This window comes from Ictidomys tridecemlineatus, chromosome 3, assembly GCF_052094955.1.
Source record: "Ictidomys tridecemlineatus isolate mIctTri1 chromosome 3, mIctTri1.hap1, whole genome shotgun sequence".
Taxonomy (NCBI): Eukaryota; Metazoa; Chordata; class Mammalia; order Rodentia; family Sciuridae; genus Ictidomys; species Ictidomys tridecemlineatus.
This window is the reverse complement of record NC_135479.1, coordinates 171,418,614-171,442,431: the sequence shown is the minus strand read 5'-3', so window position 1 is coordinate 171,442,431 and position 23,818 is coordinate 171,418,614. Positions and strand designations below refer to the sequence as shown.

At 34.8% G+C, this 23,818-nt stretch overlaps 1 long non-coding RNA gene across 1 annotated transcript in view; it reads left to right on the top strand.

Annotated features, from left to right (window-relative positions):
- Positions 1-3,002: 3,002 nt before the first annotated feature.
- The window catches only part of LOC120883977 (uncharacterized), a 52,802-nt gene continuing 31,986 nt past the window's right edge, over positions 3,003-23,818 (top strand). The window contains exons 1-2 of the long non-coding RNA XR_013436935.1: positions 3,003-3,396; positions 5,467-5,643. This is a non-coding gene — a long non-coding RNA (uncharacterized LOC120883977). The remainder of the gene's footprint in view (positions 3,397-5,466; positions 5,644-23,818) is intronic.

The following is a 23,818-nucleotide window of genomic DNA, read 5'->3' as shown; positions in this document are numbered from 1 at the left end:
CCTCTCCATTGAGTCCTCCAAGAATCAAGTAAGTTCTTTCTTTGGGATAGTAAAAAGCATGCTCTGGCATTTGCAGCGCTGGGGTTGAATATGCAAGTTCATGTTGTCTCTTATGGGCCATGTAAAAGGTTCAGCATTTTATTCAGTAATGTATGAAGTCATTGGGGATTTTGAGCAGAGAGTTGGATAATATTTGAAATGCTTTTATTGAAAAAAAATTTTTTAACATAGTCATTTTTAGGTGTATCATTCAGTAGTGTCAACTATAGTCATGCCTTTGAGCAACAGATTTTGGAGTACTTTTTTAAATTGCAAAATGAAAACTCTGTGTGAACTGAATGACTCTCCATTTTCCCCTCCCATCTCCTGACAACTACCATTCATTATAATTTCTGTTTTCATAAGTTTAACAAATTTAAAGTCCTCATAAATGGAATCAAACAGTATTTATTAAACAGTATTTTATTAAACTGGCTTATTTCACTCTGACATGGATGTTAATTTTTGATTAATTATGTTATCTATATGTTTAGGCTTCAGTGTGAAGGAATATAAGATTAAAGAGGAGCAAAGTGGAAGCAGAGGTTCCAATTTTGATGGTGTTGCAGAGCTATAGGAAAAAGATGGTGGTTACTTTAACAAGGCTATAGTAAGTAGCATGTGACAGGTGAAAGAATCTGGATAGATTTTGAAGGTAAGGGATTTGATGATATTTTGGATATATAATGTGAGAGAAAGGGTCTCAGAGTCTCAGATATTAATCCTTATATACTAAATTTTCCAAATAACTTAATCATCAATCTCTTATCCATTACTGAGAATAATCTTTGTAAAATCTAAAATGATGTGCTGATATTGAATCAACCCTTTCAATGACTCATGGTAACTATTTTCTACTAGAGTTTATCAGTTTTAAATATAGAAGTGGATATTTTGAAGTCTGAAGTATGGGTATGTCAGGAGTGTGTGAAAATCTGGACGGGTAGGGAGATAGGATAAAATTTTCCAGGCAGAAAAAGTTGATCTGATTTTGGCCCCACCTCACAAACTATTTTGAAATGTTAGATGGTAAATTGTAAACTACTCCTCTGTCTTCCTAAGAGGTCTGCTCAGCATTATCTGAATGTGTGATGAACTAATTGAAAACTGAGACCCAGTGAAACTAGAAAAAGTAAGGGAGTTGGTAAGGGAACAATACTATTTTTCTCTTGATTTGTATTTTAATATTAGAAACAAAAGGAAAAAAAGAATTCTGTAAACAGAATTTTCTTCTAAATATATAGGAATATTAAACAGTCATTGAGGAATATCTCTAAGTGTTAAAAGTTATTGTTTATTGCCAGGCATGGTGGTGGATGCCTGTAATCCCAGGGGCTTGGGGGCTGAGACAGGAGGATCACAAGTTCAAAGCCAACCTCAGCAATTTAGAAAGGCCCTCAGCAATTTAAGGAGACCCTGTCTCAAAACATCAAAAAAGGACTGGGGATGTGGCTCAGTGGTTAAGTGCCCCTAGGTTCAATCCCTGGTACAAAAACAAAACAAAACAAAAAAAGAGTTATTTATTATATTAATCTATATAGTGAAAACCAATGAAAGGCAGGCTGATATTTTTAAAAAACCTGGTTGTTACATCATGCCACATTCCTTATGAGAATATAAGGGATGTAATGACAGGACACATGGTCCCCTAGGCTATGCTTCTCTTCCCTTCATTGTGTCCTGTATTTTCCTGATTGACAAGGAGAGAAGTAGCAATGTGCTTTGGGAGTTGATGCTGCCTGTGTGTACTTTTTTTTGACCATTCTTAAAGCATGTCAGGCAGAATTTTTGTAATTAGCTGAAAAGGCATGCAATTCAGTTTCACTTTGCTGAACCCAATCTGTAGGATTGACAGCACGCCTTTAATAGATTCCTTCAGTAGATAATTAGACCAGTTTAACGCAAGCACTGCATGAATTAACATTTGCACTTGGGTATGAATATTCAGGGCTACCATGCTTTCTGTGGTGTGAGCTATTTCCCCAGGATTCACAGGAGTGCCTATTAGGTGCTTGTAAGGTATTGATTAGTACAGAATGGCACCAATTAGAGGGTGTGGGAACATCCCTAGAGTCAGAGATGATATGCTTATTGGTTGTACTTGTGCTTTTTCCTGCAAACTCTAACCCAGACAACAGATTGCCTGCTTCAGATAGTCATATGCTCGGGTTTTGATGTGAATTTTACTTTAAATTGCTATGCAGAAAACTACTAAGTTTCCTGGCTTTTCCTGGAATTTTGCCATCTGTTCATTTCTTTACTCTCTGTGAGATTTTTCATCTGTAAGATTAATCCAAGAGGGTGCATGCTCTAGCTGTTATAAATAAATAATTGAATAAAAATAAACAAATGAATTATTGGGCCATTAAAACTTGCCTTTCTTAGTGATAAAAAATGCTTGGCACAGCTTGCTAGTGTATCAAATATTGGTTCAAAACTTTATTTGCATGTATCTGGGAATTTCAAAGAAGTTTATGTTATTTGTAAAACCCTAAGAATATAAAAATTTAAATGTGCATGCTTTTAAAATAAACTTGGGAAATTTGGAAGTGGTGGCTGATAATTAATCAAGTTAATATTTCTGTAGGATGTTTTAAAGGAAACATAAAATTTCATTATTGTCTGAAAAGTGAGAGAAGTTGTACAATGTGGGAGTTCGTTCATAAACTCTGAAACCAGAATGTCTTAGTATAAACCCAGCCTAATACATACTATGTGACCTTGGGAAAGTTACTAAAACTTTCAGTTTCCTAATGTATAAATATGGATGATAACACTACTAGCTACTTCATAGGATTGTTGTGAGGACTGAATTTTAGATTATATATGTAAATATTATGTTAGATTATATAAGCCTATATTAGATTATGTATTATATGTTATATATTATATATTAGATTATGTGTATATATTTGATTATGTGTATATATTTGATTATATATGTAAATATATATTATAAATATTCATTTTTATATATAAGACATATGCTTATATGTATAAAATCTAATGCTTTGCATGTATTTTGAAGGTTAATGTCAGGTCTGGCTCACAGGTACAGTTTTCATGGTCTGGAAGATAATCAGATGACTTTACATGTACCCTTTCCATGGTTTTCATTGTTTCAGTTCTACATTTGGTAATGCTGAATGGGTGTATCGAGAGATTGTATGTGAACCTGCTTCAAATTGTGTTTTCCCACCCAGGGTATTAGGGCATTTGGATCAAGATATGGAAAGAATGTTAAGAAGCTTCTCTCTGCTCTAATTGGCAATGCCCCCCAGGCCTGAATCTTAGCAGAAGACCCATGCTGCTGTCAAAAAAAAAGTGAAGTGGAAGGTACAGTCCCTTTGTGGAAAAGTAAGTGGATTCCCTACCCAGCAGAAATGAAGAGTGGTATTACTTCTGCAGTAATTTTGGAATAGCCTGAAGGCCATCTATTCTTTCTTTATGGTTTTTGTAAGTGTTGAGTAAATAAAAGTTGCTAAATTGAATTGGTGAGAGACTTCTGCTGTGGGAGTTCTAATGAGCATCTTCTGCCAAAGAGAGCATGTGTATCCTTCCTTTTACAGGTTCCTCTAATGACAGAATCTCACTTTTGGAAATATTGCCTCTGCAGGGCTGGGAACATGGGAGCTGGATAAAGCTATGCTCGTAATATGCCTAAGGGAGATGAAGAATGCTTTCTGGCCAATACAAATTGTGTTAAATAGTCTACCTGTGGCTTTTTAAAAAATTGTGATTCACCCAATGTCATATAATCATACTTTTCTTTTTCTTTTAATAAGAGTGCACAGTGCATGCCAGTGTGTTGTGTGTGTACAAAAATCATTCATTTTAGTTACCAGAATGGATATGATATTGCAAAATCTAAAATTTCTGACTCCAATAAAAATAATGTCATATCATTCAAATATTTGTTTATTTTGGAAGATTTAGGGTATTGAAACAACTGATTATATATATATATATATATATATATATATATATATATAATACGTCTATTGAGGTTAGTCCTGCAATACATAACATAGGATGAATGCCTTTGGGACATTCATAGGTTTTCTTTGAGGAAGGTGGGATCCCCTGGGTGGGTACTAGGGGTGAGGTGAACATTTTTAGTCTGGTATCAGATGGAAGATAACCACCCTGTGTGCATCAGTGTCAGGATTCTGGGAGACTCCTTTTTTCAAAACCTGGTTAAATCCAATTTCCTACAGCATAGATAAATAAGAATAATGATTTGTTTTTCAAATATCTATCAGATTAGATGACAATGCCAGCAGTGCTCATGGTCCTGAATTTTTCCTTTGAACACCTATTTGCAAACAGGGGGGAAAAGGGTGGGAGGGTTCTTTCTCCCAAGTGAAGTATAAATTATTTAGATTTTCTTAGTTTTCTAACTTCAAATTTGTCCTCTTCCAAATTGAAGTTATGAAATGAAAAGCAAGATTGACAATCTCTGATGTTCCTATAAATATTAAGCACCACACATACCATAAAGGCAAGTTACTATGTTGGAGGGAATGTAAATAATGTAGTATTAAAATAAAGAGAAATATAGGATTTCATAATTCTCTGATTTATAATTTGGGATTTGTCACTGCTACTTTCCTATGGAGGAAAGGGGCCAAAAAAAGTCTTGCAAAATCTTTGTGTTGCTCTGCCTACTTCATTATAAAATGTCATATTAAAGAGTAATCATCTTGAGAGAAAATTTAACTTAAGTTATAAACATTAGCAATGAGTATGATTAAGGGTACAATTCTCGTTTAGAAAGGATGACTTTATGATTAAATTTCAACATAAAAAAATCTGGAAGCAAAGTCAACAAAAGGATAACTCTATAACTGTGTATAGTGATAATGCTCACAGCTATTTTCAACTAAAAAGTTGAAACCAATGAAGTCACTTGTGTATTGCTAACAAAAAAAACCATGTGCATTCCCCTCCTTCTGCTCCAGTTTCATTAATACAAAGTGTTAGAGCAGACATTATAATTGACAGCAAAGCCTTTTACTCAAGATTTTGCTTTTCATATGGGCGTGTGGGATGTGAGTTATGCATTAGAAATTGTCACTATTGTTCTTAAGTGCACATTCCCTGATGTACAACACGCTTCTTAGCTCTCATTTTGCCTTTTTATTTTTCTCTGCCATTTATTTCTCAAGATATATGTTCATTAGTTAAGTTAACCTTTTTTAAAAAAATTTAAGCTGGAAAGGATATCAAAAAATATATTTTCCCTAGACCCTTTTGAAAAGTTCTGTCTGAAACTTTGAGTTTTACAGAATATGAGTAACTCTTGAGTTGAAAATTGTGTAAAAGTGTTAGAAAATAATATTTCAATTTCCTCCCTAATTGTTTTATGTGTTTTTCTATAAAAGAAGTAAATGTTGAACTGGATATTTTTTCCAAATCTGACACTAGGATATCTTGAATTATATGGAACTCGGCAAAGTTGTGTGCCATTCACATTGTAAACAACTGCAAGTTGTGTGCCCTTCACATTGTAAACAGCTGTTGAAGAACATCAACCTTGGATGAGAAGGGAACAATGTCAGACAAAAGTGCCTTCATATCCCAGAGACAAGGCTGATTGTCTAGGTAAAATTGGTCAAAGCACTCAACCTTTCTGCATCTCAATTGCTTTCTTGGGTAACATGGGAGTGATAATACATACCTATTTCCCAAGGTTATTGTTGAAGACTGAATGAAATGCCTATGTCAAGCACTTTGCATATCACTGGCTTATTATAGATACTCAGCAACTTGTAGTCAGGTCTCTTTCCACCTGAGAAAATGAATTGAAACAAAGATGCTACTGGTATTGTACTCTTACTTTTCTTGCTTGCTTTCATTATGGAAAATTTGAAAAATCCTTTTTTTGTTGTTTTTATGGTAAAATAGGAGAACTCCTATAAATTGATGATATCTTTACAGTGGACAGGAGTATTTGGTTCAACCTTTTGCATGAGAGCCTGGAGATATGTAGGTAGGGCTTTAAAAACAGCATCTCTTCAACCTCCTTATCCTATGAAATTAATTGAAGTGTATAACTGTGTTTTGAGCACTATCTCTATAATATTTATAATATTTGGGAAAAAGCTAAATGTCATTTAAGGGATTGGTTAAAAAATCTTTAAGACATGCCTATTAGTAGAATATTGTGAAAGTATTGTTTCTTGGTTGATATCACTTGGTAATGAGGTTGCCTACTATTTTACACACTTTATTATTCTTTGAATTTAAAAAAAATGAGTAGGACCACCATTTGACCCAGCTATTCCCCTTCTCCGTCTATTCCCTAAAGACCTAATAAGAGCATGCTACAGGGACACTGCTACATCGATGTTCATAGCAGCACAATTCACGATAGCAAGATGGTGGAATCAGCCTAGATGCCCTTCAATAGATGAATGGATAAAAAAAATGTGGCATTTATACACAATGGAGTATTACTCTGCATTAAAAAATGACAAAATCATAGAATTTGGAGGGAAATGGATGGCATTAGAGCAGATTATGCTAAGTGAAGCTAGTCAATCTTTAAAAAACAAATACCAAATGACCCCTTTGATATAAGGGGAGTAAACAAGGACAGGGTAGGGACGAAGAGCTTGAGAAGAAGATTTACATTAAACAGGGATGAGAGGTGGGAGGGAAAGGGAGTGAGAAGGGAAATCGCATGGAAATGGAAGGCGATCCTCAGGGTTATACAAAATGATATATAAGAGGAAAGGAGGGGTAAGACAAGATAATACAAATGGAAGAAATGATTTACAGTAGAAGGGGTAGAGAGAGAAAAGGGGAGGGGAGGGGAGGGGAGGGGGGATAGTAGAGAATAGGACAGACAGCAGAATACATCAGACACTAGAAAGGCAATATGTCAATCAATGGAAGGGTAACTGATGTGATACAGCAATCTGTATACGGGGTAAAGTTGGGAGTTCATAACCCGCTTGAATCAAACTGTGAAATATGATGTATTAAGAACTATGTAATGTTTTGAACGACCAACAATAAAAAAAAATGAGTAGGCATTTCTTGTGTTTGATTATTTGGAAAGATGTCCATGAATTTAGAAAACATATTTTGTTAATATATGAAATCAGTAAGGTAGCATGGATTTAAAGAGTCAAACAATTTAACAAATTTAAGTAAGAAGTTCATTCCAGCTGGGTGTGGTGGCGCACATCTGTAATCCCAGTGGTTGGGGGGGGGGGCTGAGGCAGGAGGATGGTGAGTTCAAAGCCAGCCTTAGCATAAGTGAGGTGCTAAGCAACTCAGTGATACCCTGTCTCTAAATAAAATGCAAAATGGGGCTGGATATGTGGCTCAGTGGTTGAGTGCCCCTGAGTCCAATCCCTAGTACCAAAAAAAAAAAAAAAAATCATTCCTCTTGCCCCATACATTTCATTTATAAGTATAAATAAATAAATAAATAAAATTCATTAATAAAAATAATTGGACTCTCCTACACTATCTCACCAACCTTAAAGCAAGAAGCAGAATGAGAGCACAGAAGAGTTATGTTTCTTCCCTAAATGGTTTGGTGGACAAAGCCAAAATATTTTGAGAACTGTGAAGGTCATTGTTGACATTTTCTCCTGTGATATTTACCATTATAACCTCATTTGAGTCTTTAAATGAATTCAGAATAAAAATCCTATTGCCCTGGCAGGGAAAAAGTCTTTCCTAATATGCAGAACACACATGCCTACCCAGTGTATAAAACTGCCCTGACAAGGTTCTTTTGGAAGCAGCTGTGTCACAATAAACCAAAATGTATGCCCCATCTTCCCACATCAGACTAGACTAAGAGGTGCTGTATGGTAAGAGTCTTCTGGAAGTTAGGCTAAATGAAACCAAGAAATCACACATGTTTTAGATATCCATAATCCAACTAATATTGCTCTCTCTTAATCGACACTGAACCACCTGAACAGTGTCTGTTATATAATCTGGCTGAGACATGAGCAAATGCTTCCTGGTACACATGGTGGGAAGCAACATTTGTTTTTGTTCTTAGATTACATTACGTTTAAATGGATCTTGGGGATTTAAATTATTAGGAACAGAAAATTGACCTGCTTGGCATATTTGAGAAGTAAGGAGACAGAAATTTCCTCACTAGTTGACTTGAACAGGATGTTATCACTATCTGTAAATGGATATTTTGTCACATTATTTCCCATTAATTAGGTGTCATTGACTCTCAGCCACTTTTTGAGACTCTGGAGTTTCCACACTCACTATCTTGACATAGGCAAGGTCAAGTGGACTGCCAAAGTTATGAGGCTTAGGATTTGCTTTTTCTCCTTAGAAAAGCCCCTCTCTATTTCCAAACCTCAGTTTCCACATCTATGAAATGTGAAGAATTTGCTTATTTCTCCCATATTTATTGAGCCTCTAGTATTTACTAGGCACTTTGCTTAGCATAAGAAAATGATTACCAGAAAAGGTTTTTGTCATTGAGGAATATAACTGAGGCAGAAGGCTGCATGAGATAGAAGAGTAATGGTAACTATTTAGCCCACTATTCAGGGTTCTTGTGAGGGGCTAAAATGAGTTGAAAAGGACTCATGTACTTAAAAAATCATTATTACAATCTCTACTCCACAAAAGTTGTATAATAACCAATAAAATGAAACGGCACCCTATAGTTTCTTCATTGTTTCAAATATAGAGGCTTCATGAGTTTTAGGTTTCTCCTGAATTCTCTTATGCTTTGAGATTGTAATAGAAATCTGAAGAACTGCCTTGTTGGGAAAATTGAATGTCTATGATTTCATAAGTGTTAATAACTTGCTCCCTGACATGTTAACCATTTTTTCATTGCATTTTCATTTATCTGTTATATAGGAAAAACTCAAAGAACATTAAATAGAGGGATTAAACATAGATTCAGTTACTTATCAAGAAGGTTTCCCTGATATATAATATTTCTATAATGAAAAAATATATCTTGATTTTCCATGCAACTTCACATTTTTGTTTAAGTGACTGGGATTTCATTAGATCCTACCTGAGAGTCATTGCAATTCAATGAAAGACCCTGATAAGTGGGGCCAAAAAAACTTGAGAGAATTATAACAAGTAAAATAAACCAAATTCAGAAAGTCAAGGGTGGTTGTGTTTTCTCTCATATGTGGACACTGGAGGAGGAGTGGGTGGGAATGGAGGGGTGAGGTGTCTTATGAAAATAGATGGATAAGGTAGAGATAGGATACCAGTGGGAGGGAGGAGGGGAAGAAAGAGAGGTTCTGGGGAAATGCAATTAACCAATGTTATGTGAATGAACAAATATGTCACAATGAATCCTATTATTACATATAATTATAATGAACCAATAAAATTTTTGTAAAGACTAATATTTTGGGATTTTTTTTCCTTTAGTGCTAGTGCTGGAAGCTGATAATACTAACTCTTTAGTACTTGATGAAATATAAAGACAAATGAAATTTGGATGAAAGTATGGAAAATCTCAGGAATGCAGACAACCATGTCCTCCTTTCGTAGGTCTCACTTTGTGAGGATCTGTGCAGGTTGAGGCACAAGTGCTTGAGGACATCACTTCTTTTCCATCTTTTCATTCTAGCACAAGAATGCTTGGAAAGCAGCCTTGGACTATCTAAAAACCAATCTATGGGAAATGAATGACAGCATATGAATAGAAGAAATAGGGGATCTAATCAAGGGCTGTGATAGTTTTTCTTGAATACATTTCTTCTTGGAGTATAACTGACTCTTCCTTTCCATGATGGCAATTCCATGGATGACCTGGTAACAAAACTGTTGCATTCGTCATTATGACTATTGTAGGGAAATTGTAAAGTCAAATGCAAGATACAGAGCGATTGTGTGTTAATTTAGATTCTCACCTAGGTCTGATTTTTAATTTCTCAATTCAGGGGAAAGGCCAGCTTTTCATTTGCTGTAATGACACACTTTCAGATGGCATCTCTACATAATTTGACTTTTTGCTTCCTGACTGAAAATTTGTCTAATAATTAGAGTTAGAGAACTAAATAAAATATTGTGTTCAGCATACTCAATTTCTGTCAGGTTTCATCTCTTACTGAACAGTGAAAGATGATGCCTTGAGGCATTCTTTCATTTTCATGGTTTGGGGGATTCGTGCCTATGTATTTTCCTTACAGATTTATGTTCTCATTTTAGTTCCTATTTCCATTCCCTTTGGTTTAAATCATTAGGTTATTATAAAACTTTTCCTGTTCCTTCAGTGAAATTCAGGAAGATTGTTCTTTCCATGTCAGGAATAAGTAGTAATGAGCAGAGAGCAGACGCATCATTTGTTCAAATTTGTCACACTTCTCCACAATTAATAAATATTTCATATACAGAAGATTTAAGGGAATGTTACATAAAATAGAATCTCCTTGTTCTGCTTGCTTTAACTTAAATAAATAAATAAATAATAAAAACTTTACAAGGAATTGAAACTACCCAAGATATCTTTCCTTGGCCAATTACTCTCCCTCTCTTTCCTAAAATAAGCCCAGGTTAGGTAATTTCTTTTGTTATGGGACCTGCTTCAGAAAACACTCTTAAGTCTGAATTCAAATCAATGAGAGCTTTATTTACTGGCCAGGGAGTGTCACCCACCCTTATAGGCCGAAGCTCTGTGGGGAGAACAGCAATTTCCTGGCCTGTATTCTGGGAACTTAAAAAGACAAAAACAACAACTCAAGGGCTTTCCTTAGTGTCATGCAAGCAAGCCAATCATAGAAGTTAAGACAGCAACTGACAATCGCACCTTGGGTTTGAGCAAGTGTTAGACAACCGTATCCTGAGTTTGAGCAGGTAGTTAGTGGGGGTGAGAATCTACTTTAAAGTCTTGGGTTACCAAGACCACCATATCCTGGGTTGAGTACATTTTGTGAGGTACAAAGTATAGAAAACAATATATTATAAGAGGAAAGCTTTCATTTTAGTTTCTCAGAAACAGCTCTTGTAACAGGTTTTTTTTTTTTTTTTTTTTTTTTAAAGAAGGCAGCAAAATGGAGTCTTAGGCCTGTTTGTGACAGTTCTTGCTTTATAATCATCTTATCTCACTTATCAAAATCTTATATCTATAACCTATATTTTTTACTAATCTAAAACTTATAACTTACATTCTTATTGATTGTATTTATCAGCTCACACCATAACACTTTGTAAGTTTTTTCATTCTAATTAAAATTGTATTTATCCATAAACAACACGTAATACTATTCTGATATTTTCTAGCTTTACATATGTTTTAGTCAACTTTTTTACTGCTGTGACCAAAAGACTTGACAAGAATAATGTAGAGAAGGAATAGTTTATTTGGGGCTCATGGTTTCAGAGGTCACTGCTTTGGGTCCAAGTTGAGGAAGCATGGAGACCAGGAAGCAGATAGACCTCTGCTCACCAGGGACAAAATATAATTCCCAAAGACAAACCCCTAATGACCTACTTCCTCTAGCCACACCCTTCCTGCCTCCAGTTATTGCCCACTTAATCCATATTAGTTAATCCACTGATTAGGTTAAGGTTCTCATAACCCAATTATTTTGCTTCTGAACATTCTTATATTGTCTCACAAATTTCTGGCAGACACTTCATATCTTAAGCCATAACAACACAAATACTATTGCATTATACAAGCCACTCATTTACTCACTTTTCACTGTACTCTGGTTTTGAATTGGTTCACAATGATACATGTAGTGTTTACTCATTTTAATGATTGTATAGTGTTTTATTGAAAGAATACATGAAAATCTACTTAATCATTTTCTGTTGATCCACATTTTTGTTACAATTTTGTAACAGACATTTTATGTGTATATATATATATATTTTGTTCGAATGGAAAAAGTTTCTCTACGACTCAGTATTTTCATCTTGGTAAGATATTGGTAAATTGCTATCTAAAACGGTTGTGCCAATTGATTTTCCCATCACTATAATTTTTTTTAAAGTTCTTTTACTTGTAGATGGACACAATACTTTATTTTATTAACTTATTTCTATGTGGTGCTGAGGATGGAACCGAGTGCCTCGCACATGCCTGGCAAGCGCTGTACCCATTGAGCTACAGCCCCAGACCAATACAAAAATTTTTATATTTTTTTCATGTCCATATCAAGCATTACTAACCTCAGACTTATAAAAATTTTATTGTTGATAAATCTGAAATGATTTTACTGAATTTCAATTAGTATTTTACAGATTACTAGCAAGGTTATGCATCTATTTTATTTATTTTGGTTATTTGAGTTTACTTCTCTAAATTATCTATTCATTTCCTTTACTCTTTTTCTACTGGATTGTTTGCATTTTTCTTCACAGGTGTTCTGGACATGTGTGACATGACAAATACGTTTTTCCTGACTGGTTTTTAAAGAATGTATTTTGTTGACAGAAATTTCTAATTTTAATATAATTGAACATGTCAATCTTTTCTTTTGTGGTTGGTACCTGTTTTAGTCAGCTTTTTTCTTTTTTTGCTCTCGGGACTAAAGGATCTGAACAGAACGATTTTAAGGAAGAGGTCTAAGTCTGCAGAAGGCTGGCTCCATTCCTCAGGCTCCAAGGTGAGGCTGAGCATCATCATCATGGCAGGGAAGTGTGGCAGAGACAAGGGGCTCACCTGATCAGGAAGCACAGAGTCTCCACTGGACAGATACAAATATATACCCCAAAGCCACACCTCAATTCCCACTCCTCCAGCCACACCCTACCACTTTAATTCCCATGCAGTTAATCCCATCAGGTGATTAATTCACTGACTGGGTTAAAACTCTTATAACCCCCAATCACACGTGATCTTTTGGGGAACACCACATCTAAACCATAACAGTACTTACTAAGATTTACATAACAAGTATTTCCAGAAAATGTTATATTCTCAATTTCAATTGTTGATTCCTAAATCACTAAAGTTTATACTAAGTGAAGTTTTGGGTTCACAGCAAAATTGAGTGGAACTTGCGGAGAGTTCCCATGTGCACCCCATCTCCACACTGTCACTACTTACCTATTTACATCTAGCACCGTGATGATACATTTGGTACAACTGAGAGTCTACATTGACCTAACAATATCTCTTAAAGACAATAGTTTGTATTAGGGCTCATTCTTGGCATTGTACATCTATGGATTTTGACAAATGTATTCTGGTATCACAGCTTTTAGAATCCTATTTTTTACCTTTTTATCTCTCCCTTCCCTCAATCCTGGCTACCACTTATCATTTTACAGTTTTCATAGTTTCTCTTTTCAAGTAATGGAACACAGTTGGAACAAAACAGTATGTATTTTTTTTCAGATTGGCTTTTTCACTTAATACATGCATTTTTCTCCTCTACTCCTCCATATTTTTTCATGGTTTGATAACTCATTTCTTTTTTTTTTTTTAATTTTTTACTATTTATTTTTTAGTTTTCGGCGGACACAACATCTTTGTTTGTATGTGGTGCTGAGGATCGAACCCGGGCCGCACGCATGCCAGGCGAGCACGCTACCGCTTGAGCCATATCCCCAGCCCTAACTCATTTCTTAGCATTGAATAATATTCCACTTGAGGTACCACAGATAATTTATCCATTCGCTTATTGAAGGAAGGTTGCTTCCAAGTTTTAGCAATTGTGAATAAAGCTACTATAAGCGTTCATGTTCAGTTTTTTGTGAATATACTTTTCAATTCATTTGGGTAAATATCAACAAGTACAATTGCAAGATCATATGTTAAGTAAGTATTTACTTTTGCAAAAAATTGCTAAACAGCCTTCCAGAAAGACTGAACAATTTTGCTTTCAAATTAATAGTGAATTAGAATGTCTGCTACAACACATCCTTGCCAACATTTGATGTTGTTAATGTTTTGGATTTTGGTAATTCTAATAGGTATTTGATTGTATCTCATCATTCTTTAAATTTTTAATTCTCTAATAACATATGATTTTAAGTATTTTTCATATGTCTACTTAAAATCTATATATGTTCTCTTCAGATCATTTGCCCATTTTCAATAAAGCTATTCATTTTTCTAATGTGAAATTTTAAGAGTCCTTTGATATTTCAGATAACAGTCTTTTATCAGATGTGTCTTGCAAATATTTTCTCCCAGTCTATGATTTGTCTTATCATTCTCTTGACATTGTCCTTTGCAAAACATAAGGTTTTAATTTTAGTGAAGTCCATCTTATCAACTTAGTTTCCATGGATCATGTATTTGGCGTTGTATCTAAAAATCACCGTTATATTAAGGTCATGTAGGTGTTCTCCTATGTTATGTTCTAGAAATTTTAGGTATTTTATATATAGATTTATGATTCATTTTGAGTTAATTTATGTGAAGGGAGCGTATGAGGTTTGTCTTTATTATTATTTATTTTAGCAAAACAGATGTCTAGTTGTCCTTGGCTAATGTTCTACCACTGAGCTGCATCCCCAGCCCACATAATTTGTTGAAAAAGACAACCTTTTCTTTATGGCATTATCTTGATTCATTTGGCAAGTATTGGTTTATATTTACGTGGGTCTATTTCCAAGTTTTCTTTTCCATTCCATTGATCTATTTATCTATTTTTTGGCCAATACACAGTGCTTTAATTAATGCAGCTTTACAGAAGTCTTAAAGTCAAGTAGTGTCAATTCTGCGACTTTGTTCTTCTTGACCCAGATTTGGATTTTGAATTTCTTAAAAATTTCTTCAGTGTACTTTTTATCATTTTCTTTCTCTCTGGCACCCTAAAATATACTTTTCCTGCTGTAGCCTTGAAATTCTAGAACCCTGGTTTCTTTTATTTTTAGCATGATATTTTGAAACTAAGATTTGGGAGTTAGTATTCTACTACTACTGAGGAATTATTGCTCTGGGCGGACAGAGATAGGAAATAAATATATGTAAACTAAATTATGTTAGTTTATGTATCTACTTTTATATCTTTTATATCTACCCTTTCATGTTTGTATCAAAGATGATCATGTGTTTGGTATTTTATCTAAAAATCACTATTATATTAAGGTCATGTAGGTGTTCTCCTATGTTATGTTCTAGGAATTTTAGGTATTTTATATTTAGATTTATGATTCATTTTGAGTTAATTTATGTGAAGGGAGAGTATGAGATTTGTCTTTATTATTATTTATTTTTATTTATTTTGGCACAACAAATGTATAGTTGATCAGAAAATAGAAAGCTCCTTAGAATAACAATCTACCACTACAAGTTTTATTCTAGTTTTATGTCTTTTTCTTTTTTTCTTTTTTGGTAATTTCTTTCTCTAACAGTGGGAAAATACATTTTTTACTATCCACAATAAATACTCATATGAAAATGGACTTTTGATAACTATCAAAGAGACATTTTCCTTTCTGGCCCTCTTTTTACTTCTAACTTCAACTACTTTCCTTATACATCAGGCCTCAGAAAAGTAATTTTGTCAATAGAGAGAAATGGAGAATACCATTTCTGTAGAATGAATCAGTTTTGATAAACACAGAATCTAATTAGTATTTTTAAGCAATTCCATTTTACAAGGTTAATTTCATATAGGTTTTAGAAAATAAATCATTTGATGGATTTTGCTGAGCGCAATGCTAACACCCTTTACAAGGATTCACAATAAAAATAGCAAATTGAGACTGAATGTATCTGGCAGTATATGTCAGACATGTCCTAGAAACTGAAAACAAACAAAATTAATATTATGCATTATTTTAATTTTATAAAGGATGTTAGAGATTCTTTCTGTGAATGATGCCATACAAAACTAGCTTCTACTGTTCTGGTTATGTAGTGACAAGAATAAATGAATATCAATTAGACATTTGATTTTCATTTATTTTAAGCTTAAAATGTTAGCTATATCATTTGAATAATGTATGTACCCATTTTAACTAATAGTCTTATTTTTTTTAGCTACTTAGTTTGGAAATGATAATTTTAGCTTTAAAGTATGTTTTGATTTGCAAATTTGTTACCCAATCTCTCTTCCTCAGAAGTAGATTTCAAAACATTCATAACTTTAGAAGTGAAATACCTCTATTATGTTCATGAAAGTCCTCATCAGTGAGTTGATATCACATTTAAAAAGAAAAATAGAAACAACAGTTGCTGTAGCAAGTGTAAGTTTTAGACTCAATATTCATGAGAAGATTGTCTTAGGAGCTATCTTGACACACATAAAGGATGAATGCTGTTCAAGTTGTAAAAACTTTCAAGTTGGTGACTATCAAAGTATGCACAAGGGAACATGAGACTTGAATGAGGGTGTTATGGTTTGGATGTGGTGATCCCCAAAACACATGAGTGAGACAATGAAAGTTTGGAGGAGAAATAATTGGGTTATAGCTTTAACCTAATCAGTAAATTAATCCCTAATAGGATTAACTAAGTGATAACTGGAGGCAGGTGGGGTGTGGCTAGAGGAAGTGGTTCATTGGGGGTGTGGCTAGGGGGTGTATGTTTTGTATCTGGGAGAGCAAAATGCCTTTCTCTGCTTCCTGATCATCATTTGAGTGACTTCCCTCAGCTACATTCTTCTGCTGTGATGTTCAGTCTCACCTAAAGCCCCGAGGCAACAACATGCCTGACTTTTACAGAGACTTCTGAAAACATGAGCCCTCAAATAAACTATTTCCCCTTTACAGTTGTTCTGGTGGGTCTTTTAGTCATAGCAGTGAAAAAGCTGACTAAAAAAAAAGGGTAAGAAATTTACCCTTTTTTTCTGATTGCAAGGATTGATAAACTCTCAGATATGCCCCTAAAGGTGAGGTTTCAGAATTTTTTCTCAAGATCTTCATAAACTAATAAATTTAGAATTCCAACATAAGTTAGGCATCATCTCACCTTAATATAAAGATGCAGACTTAATGAGCCCCCAAAGGTTCTATCCTAGACTTAAGATTCTAAGAATGCCATTTATTTGTACGATTTATACTGAATAAGACCAAGGAGATTATTGGCTCTGCCTGTTCACACAGAAGTAACATGTCTAAAAATGATGGAGCAGAACTCAACAACACACCCATATGTTGGTAGATTTGGGACCAGAGCTCTTTATGATATGGTAGTGTAGAGAGAAAAATGCCTTTTCCTCATCCAACACAAGATTCATGGTTGATACCCATATAACAAAAGATAAGATTAATAAGAGAGAAGTAGAACAAATTTATTTAACTAAAATTTCATGTGACGTTAGAGCCTTCTAAAGACCCAAAGACTATAGGAAAACTGTATTTTTATGCTTGTTTAATAAAGAATAAATAGCTCTGTTGCAGCAGGATTGGACAAAAAGAGTAGAATATAGTGTTAATTAACTGGGGGGAACTAGCAAGGCCTTTTTGTTCAGATTCTTCTCTGCTCCTTTATTCTTTTCCTGGGTATAGGCAAGGGCAATCGTCACATGAGAGTCTTTAGGGGAGAAAGGTGGGAGAATTCCTTTTATGGCCGAAGGGTACAAAGGTAGTAGAAAGTTAGAGAGTGATTTTCTATCAGGTGAAATGTTCATATAGTAGAGTATCAAGTTTTGAGGCCCAGTAGTAGAATGATAAAAACAGTAAGTACATTTCATAATTTTAAAAATCATTTGGATCTGTATGTCATTCAACTATTATAATAACTATGTTTGTACTTTGCCTCCTAGGAAACAGAGGCACAGAGAATTCAGAATACTTATTCAAGGACAAGAGGCAAAGTTGGGACTTGAATGTTAACTTTTTTTCCACATAAACCCATAATCTTTTCAGTTTCCTGATGCCTTTTGTTTGAGAATATTTGGAATGAAAAATAAATTACAGACATATGGAAGATTCCATTTGTTTAGACTCAGGCAAAAATTCACTTGTTTCAGGGAAAGAAACACCACATTTCAGTAGCTGAATTTGGGCCAGCACTTCTCAATGTGCCCTTCAAAGAACAGTTGTTCCATGCGATAATGGAAGGTGTTACACTTTATTAATCAGAATTTGGCTCATCCTTAAGTAAAAGAAAAGAAAAGCCAATAAAATGATACTGATGTATACAGGATTGAAAATTATTTCTTTCTCACATAAAGAAGACTGGAGATGCACACTGTGGGACTGTGGCTGCAGTGGTCATGGAGCCAGAATCCTCTCTCTTGCAGTTTTGTTGATTTTTCTGAGCCTCATACCAGTTCAACTGGGAAGCTGAATTCTGTCCAGCTGAAAGGAACAGGAATGAGTCAAAGAAAGAAGGGCACCTTACCTATAAGAGTGTTTCTAGATTGACAATTATCATTTCAACTTTTATATCATAGGTGAGAACTTAGTTACTGGGCCAATGCTAGCAGTAAGTGGAGATGGGAGAGAAAATATTTTGGCTAAACTGCAGTGTGCCCAGCTAAAACAAGAATTCTTCTAGAAAAGAAGGGATAAATAGATATGAGAATTGACTTGATTAGTGACTGCAGCATACCCATAATTGCATGCTCTGGTACAAAAGAAAGAAAAATAATTTTTGTGATCAAATAAGGCCCAGAAATGCTAGGATAAATAGTTAAGCAAGTCTCTTTAATACCAGACTTTTCAAAGACACTAATGCACATTTTAAAACTCCTAAGAATGAGATATACAACATTAAGTTCCCATGTATACCTGACTATATAACTCTTACCTTACAGAGCTTTTCTTGGAATTAATGGTCCACAGAATATACTTCAAGGAAATACTGCTATGAACTGTTGAATCTAGAATATATAACTCCTGTCTGTTCCCAGCTGCCAATTTACTGACTGAACAAAACACTGGACCCCCTTTGACTTACTTGATTTTATTCTGTCAATCAGGGATATAGTAAAGCATACATAATGGACATGACTGTGGAGTAATTTGCAAATATAAAGGATTATAAAAATGCCAAGTAATTTTGGCTATTAAAGAGAAAAATTTTAAATTTCTGCTGAAAAAAATATGTTGAACAATTTCCAGGTAGATAATTCAGCATATAATAACCCTATTAAAGAGATGCTTTTTGAATTACACAATAAAAATAGCTATCACTTTTTGAGCACTCAGAGAACTCAGCACTGTAACTGAGCTACTCACAAAGGTCATATGGCCCTGAACCAGGCACCTCAAAAATATGTTCATGTTTACCTGGCCATTGTATATGAGTTTAATGGAACCATTGTCTACCATTGCTTTTGTTGCTTAAGCTTTGGGATTTACACCAAAAAATCATTTCTCAGGCAAATGACACAGAGCTTTATTCCTGTTTTCTTCTAGCAGTTTTATGTTTTATATTAAGATTTTAATCCATTTGAGTTGATTTTGTATATTTTGTGAGATAAGAATCTGAGCTCATTCTTCTGTATGTGGATAACCAGTTGTTCCAATACCATCTATTGAAGAGAATATGTTTTCTTTTAGAAAGCATTGTATCATCTAACATAAGCCAAGCAGACACAAAATGCTCTCTGCTAATGTATAATCCAATCTAACCACATTGAGACTTTGGGTTAATTTCACAGCTTTTCTGAGCCACAGTCATATCTTCTGTCACAAAGGGAATAATAATAATATCTTGTCTGTTTTTTAAACAATTGACTACAAAAGTTCAAACAAATGGAATTATATTATGAAATTATTTCAAGAATGCTGTAATGCTAGATGATAAGGAAGGGACCAATTATTTCAAGTCTTATACTCAAGGGGCAAATTTATAACACAGCAGACTGTTTCTCTATATGCATTTTAAAAAGTGTTTCTTCCAGTCCTCTCTGTTGCAAAAATGTCAACTTCATCTTTCTAGTAGCTCTGACCAAGCACTTAGGATGATCTGTTTCTCTTTTGTAGCTATCACAGCCAACTCAATCAGGAAACACCTTTTTATTTCTTCCCTAGTTTGCCACTATATTTCTGACATGCCCCATGAGGCTCTCTCACCAGGACAGCTGCAGTTAGCTTCCAAGTCCCCTAGCTTCTCCCTGATCCATGCAGTCTGTTCTCTATGCATCAGCTGGAGAGGTCCTCTGAATACACATTGCCATTTATGTCTCTTCTTTGCTCAAAATCTTTGCTCCTAAGACTTTCAGTTTCACTCAGAATTGAAGGCAAAATCCTCACAATGACTGTAAGAGCACAGCCCACACTTCCTCACCTTTCAGACTCATCTTCATGTTCTTTCCTCCTCCTTTGTGCCACTCTAGATGCACTGGCCTTTACCATGCGTTTCTTTTGCCAGAAACACACTTTTCTTAATTTTCCATATGATTAATTTCCTCCTTTCTAAAGTTTTTGCACAAATGTCACTTTCTCAATGAGGTTTTCCCTGGCTACCCTGTTTAAAACTACAGTCTATTCCTTCAAAGGGACGTTTCCAACTCCCGCTCCTTGGTTTATATTTTTCTATATCATTGCCACCCTCTGACATTCCATACCAAATACATATTTATTATGCTTGTTACTTATTGTATTTCTTCTTTTCTCAGCTCAGTGATGCAGGGATGTGTGTGTGTGTGTGTGTGTGTGTGTGTGTCTTTTTTTTTCTTTAGTGTATTCCAAACACCCAAAAGAATGCTTTATATAGTAAATATTCAGTATTTCTTAAATATTAAGTATTGAGTTCAGAAGAAAAGACCATTAAATGGGTCTTATATCTGTTTTATGGCTACAAAAACTGAGATGGGAGAGGCCAAATGACTTCTTCAACATCATACAGTGAGTGGCTCAGAACTAAACTATAATCTTTGCATTGTACCACTATAGAGTCTCATTTCATATGATTATTCGGATTGCAATATCCAAAGTTAGAGAATAAGAATGCTTCAAAAAGAAGGGATTGTTGGGCTGGGGATATAGATCAGTTGGTAGAGTGCTTGCCTTGCATGTACAAAGCCCCAGCACCACACACACACACACACACACACACACACACACACACACACACAAAGGATTATCAATGGCCTCAGAAAAACCAGGAGGAATGAAGATTGAGAAAAGTAAAATGCTATGGTTCTTTGTAACTGGGTGATAATTACTTTTGCTAAAGATATTTCTAGAGTTCTGGTGCTGAACCTAGAGAGCAATAGATGATGGAGTGAATGGAAAGTAAATTAAAAACAAAAAAACAAAAAACAAAACAAAAAAAAACCTGAGGGCATAATTATTCTTCATAATATAATATAAATATTCTTCAAAAATTCTAGGGAATGAGAAGGAGAAAAGACTGTAGTCACTTGGAAAGGCAGAATTATTTTTCTTGATTTTTTAAAAAATTCAGGTATATTTATAGGAAGAGGAAAGGAGGTAGAGACGGGTTAAAAAAAAGTATAGGGATGAATTGAAGAGATTTCTTTCTAGAAGGGTCAACTTATTGACTAAAGTGAAGCATTAGCATTAATGGATTTCCCTGGCCCAGGCTGTGTCTACTATATTGCAAGTCATGGGGTCTGTGGTAAAACAATAATTCAGTTAACCCACCACTTCACTTCTCTTTGTCCCTTAGAAGAAACTGTTCCCATTCTCTTCAGCAGTTTTTTCTAGTTACCACTTTCCACACCCTCCTACCCTAATCCCAGACATGTCTGTCTTCTCCCTTTGAAGCAGTTGCCATTGCCTCCTGCGCTAGCGGGAAGGACCATCAGGCAGCCTGAGCTCTTCCAACTCCCCTCCACCTCACAGCATTAGCACTGGTTTCCTTCCTTGCCTCTTGTCTTGATGGAAAGGCATCCCACATTTTCCCCAAGTTTAAAATGGAAGTCTATGATTATATTCCATCTTTAGAAGACATTGCTTTATCAAATTTTCTTTCAGAAGCTCTGAAACTCATTCACCAAGTTCCTTCCATTTATAAACAGGATCTCTGGAATATAGGATATTCCCACTAGAGATCACTTTCCTGAACTTTTAACCAACATCTAATGATGTCCTTTATCTAGTAAGCATATATTCAATTTTTACTGTATTGGACATCATATTTGGCACTGAGAATTCCCAAGGGCAACAATCTCAGGATATAGATCAGCAAACATACAAATATAAACTAATTATAATAACATTTATTAAGCATAATTATGCAGATTTTTGCAGTAAAGTGAACCTATATGGGATGCCCTCATCATAATTTTTTTTTTTTGCAAGGGACAAAGATTTTCTTTCTTCTACATGCATTTAAATTGGGTTTCTGTGGCCTGAAGAAAAGATTGATAAACTCAAGTATATCTAAGTAAGTAAGTAGCATGGAAAGTTCCCAAGAAAACTTTATGGAAGAAATAATGTGTGAACTGAACTTATGAGTAAGAATTAGGCACTAGCCAGAGGAAGGGGACAAAGATGGGTGTAAAGATGCAGTGAGGAACAGCAGGGCAGAGAGGACACCGTGAACCAAGCTTTGCAGTAAGGCACAGTATAGTGTGTCTGTAGGGAAATGTCCTTTGGTGTTTTTGAAGGGGGAAGGATGTGGTAGGGAGCAGCAGGTGGAAAGACTGGAGAAATAGTAGAAATCAGAAAATGCAGATGTCAATAGTCCATGTGAATGGGCTTCATCTTAAGGCAGTGGGGAATCAAGCAGGGTTGTCCAGAGACCAAGTCTGTGGCTCTGAGGAGGATAAATGTAGAGGGGGAAAATCTTGAAATATAACTTCTTCAAACTCAAACTCATTTTCTGATTGCTAGCTCTCTCTAAATTCACTCAATTTTTTTTCAAAAAAAAGGGAGCATTTGTGACTGTCTGCTACTTGAAGATGGTGACCTTTATTCTTCCTCCTCCTCAACATCTCGCATAATATTTGTAGGAATTTTTTTTAATTGGGAAAGAAGAATAAACCTTGAGATAAAGGAAAAACTAAAAGGGAGAAAAGTGAATTTGGAGGGAGACAGGCCATTTGTCCCCCACTAGTTCCCTTGCACTCAGATCATGCCCCATTTTGAGAAGGAAATTTATAACTACAGTAATAGTTTCAGTGTAGAAGACCATTTACGTAAGAAGGTTGGAGCCTATAGTTGCTTCATCAAAAGGTTTATGATATATGGAATAATTATCCTAAAAGAATAATATATATATTATTATATTATCCTGAGACACCAAAGTGTGTGTGTGTGTATACACACACACACACACATATGTATATATCATCAAATCTTATTTTAATTTACATAAATATAACAAATAAAAATGATTTGCCAGTCTTTTTATTTGGAACCCAGATCTAATTAGCTGCACTGATTACAGAATTCTTTGTCTTTTGGCTTTTCTTTAAACCACAGCCTCAATTTGTTACCTTTATGTTGTTTTTTTTAAAACTGGTGTAAAAGTTATATTGATCATAAAACAATTGAGTATATAATTCATTTAGTTTGTTTCCAATAGATAGCTGCTTCTTATATACAACATTTGATAGTATTATTTGGGACAACTTTCCTCTGGAGGGAAGTGGGTGTATCTATAAAAGAGCAACATGAGAGAACTTTGTCATCATGGAAATGACCTAACTATAGTAAAGTTGTATTACACTATAGTTTTCTGAGATGTTACCATTGGAGAGTTGGCTAGAGGGTACATTGGATATCTCTGTATTGTTTCTCATAATTATTTGAGTCTATGACTATCTTAAAATAAAAAGTTAAATTTAAAAAAAATGCTAAAGGTATATCAAATGGCAGGCATTACTATAGATGTCAAAGAAAACCAGAGTAAACAGAAATTCAAGTGGTAAGGCAAATTGTATTCAGGAAGATTGCAATGGGGAAAATGGTCCCCAGTATAGAACAGGGTTCCATTCTGAATACCATAGGGACAAATGAGGATATGTAGCCAATGAAG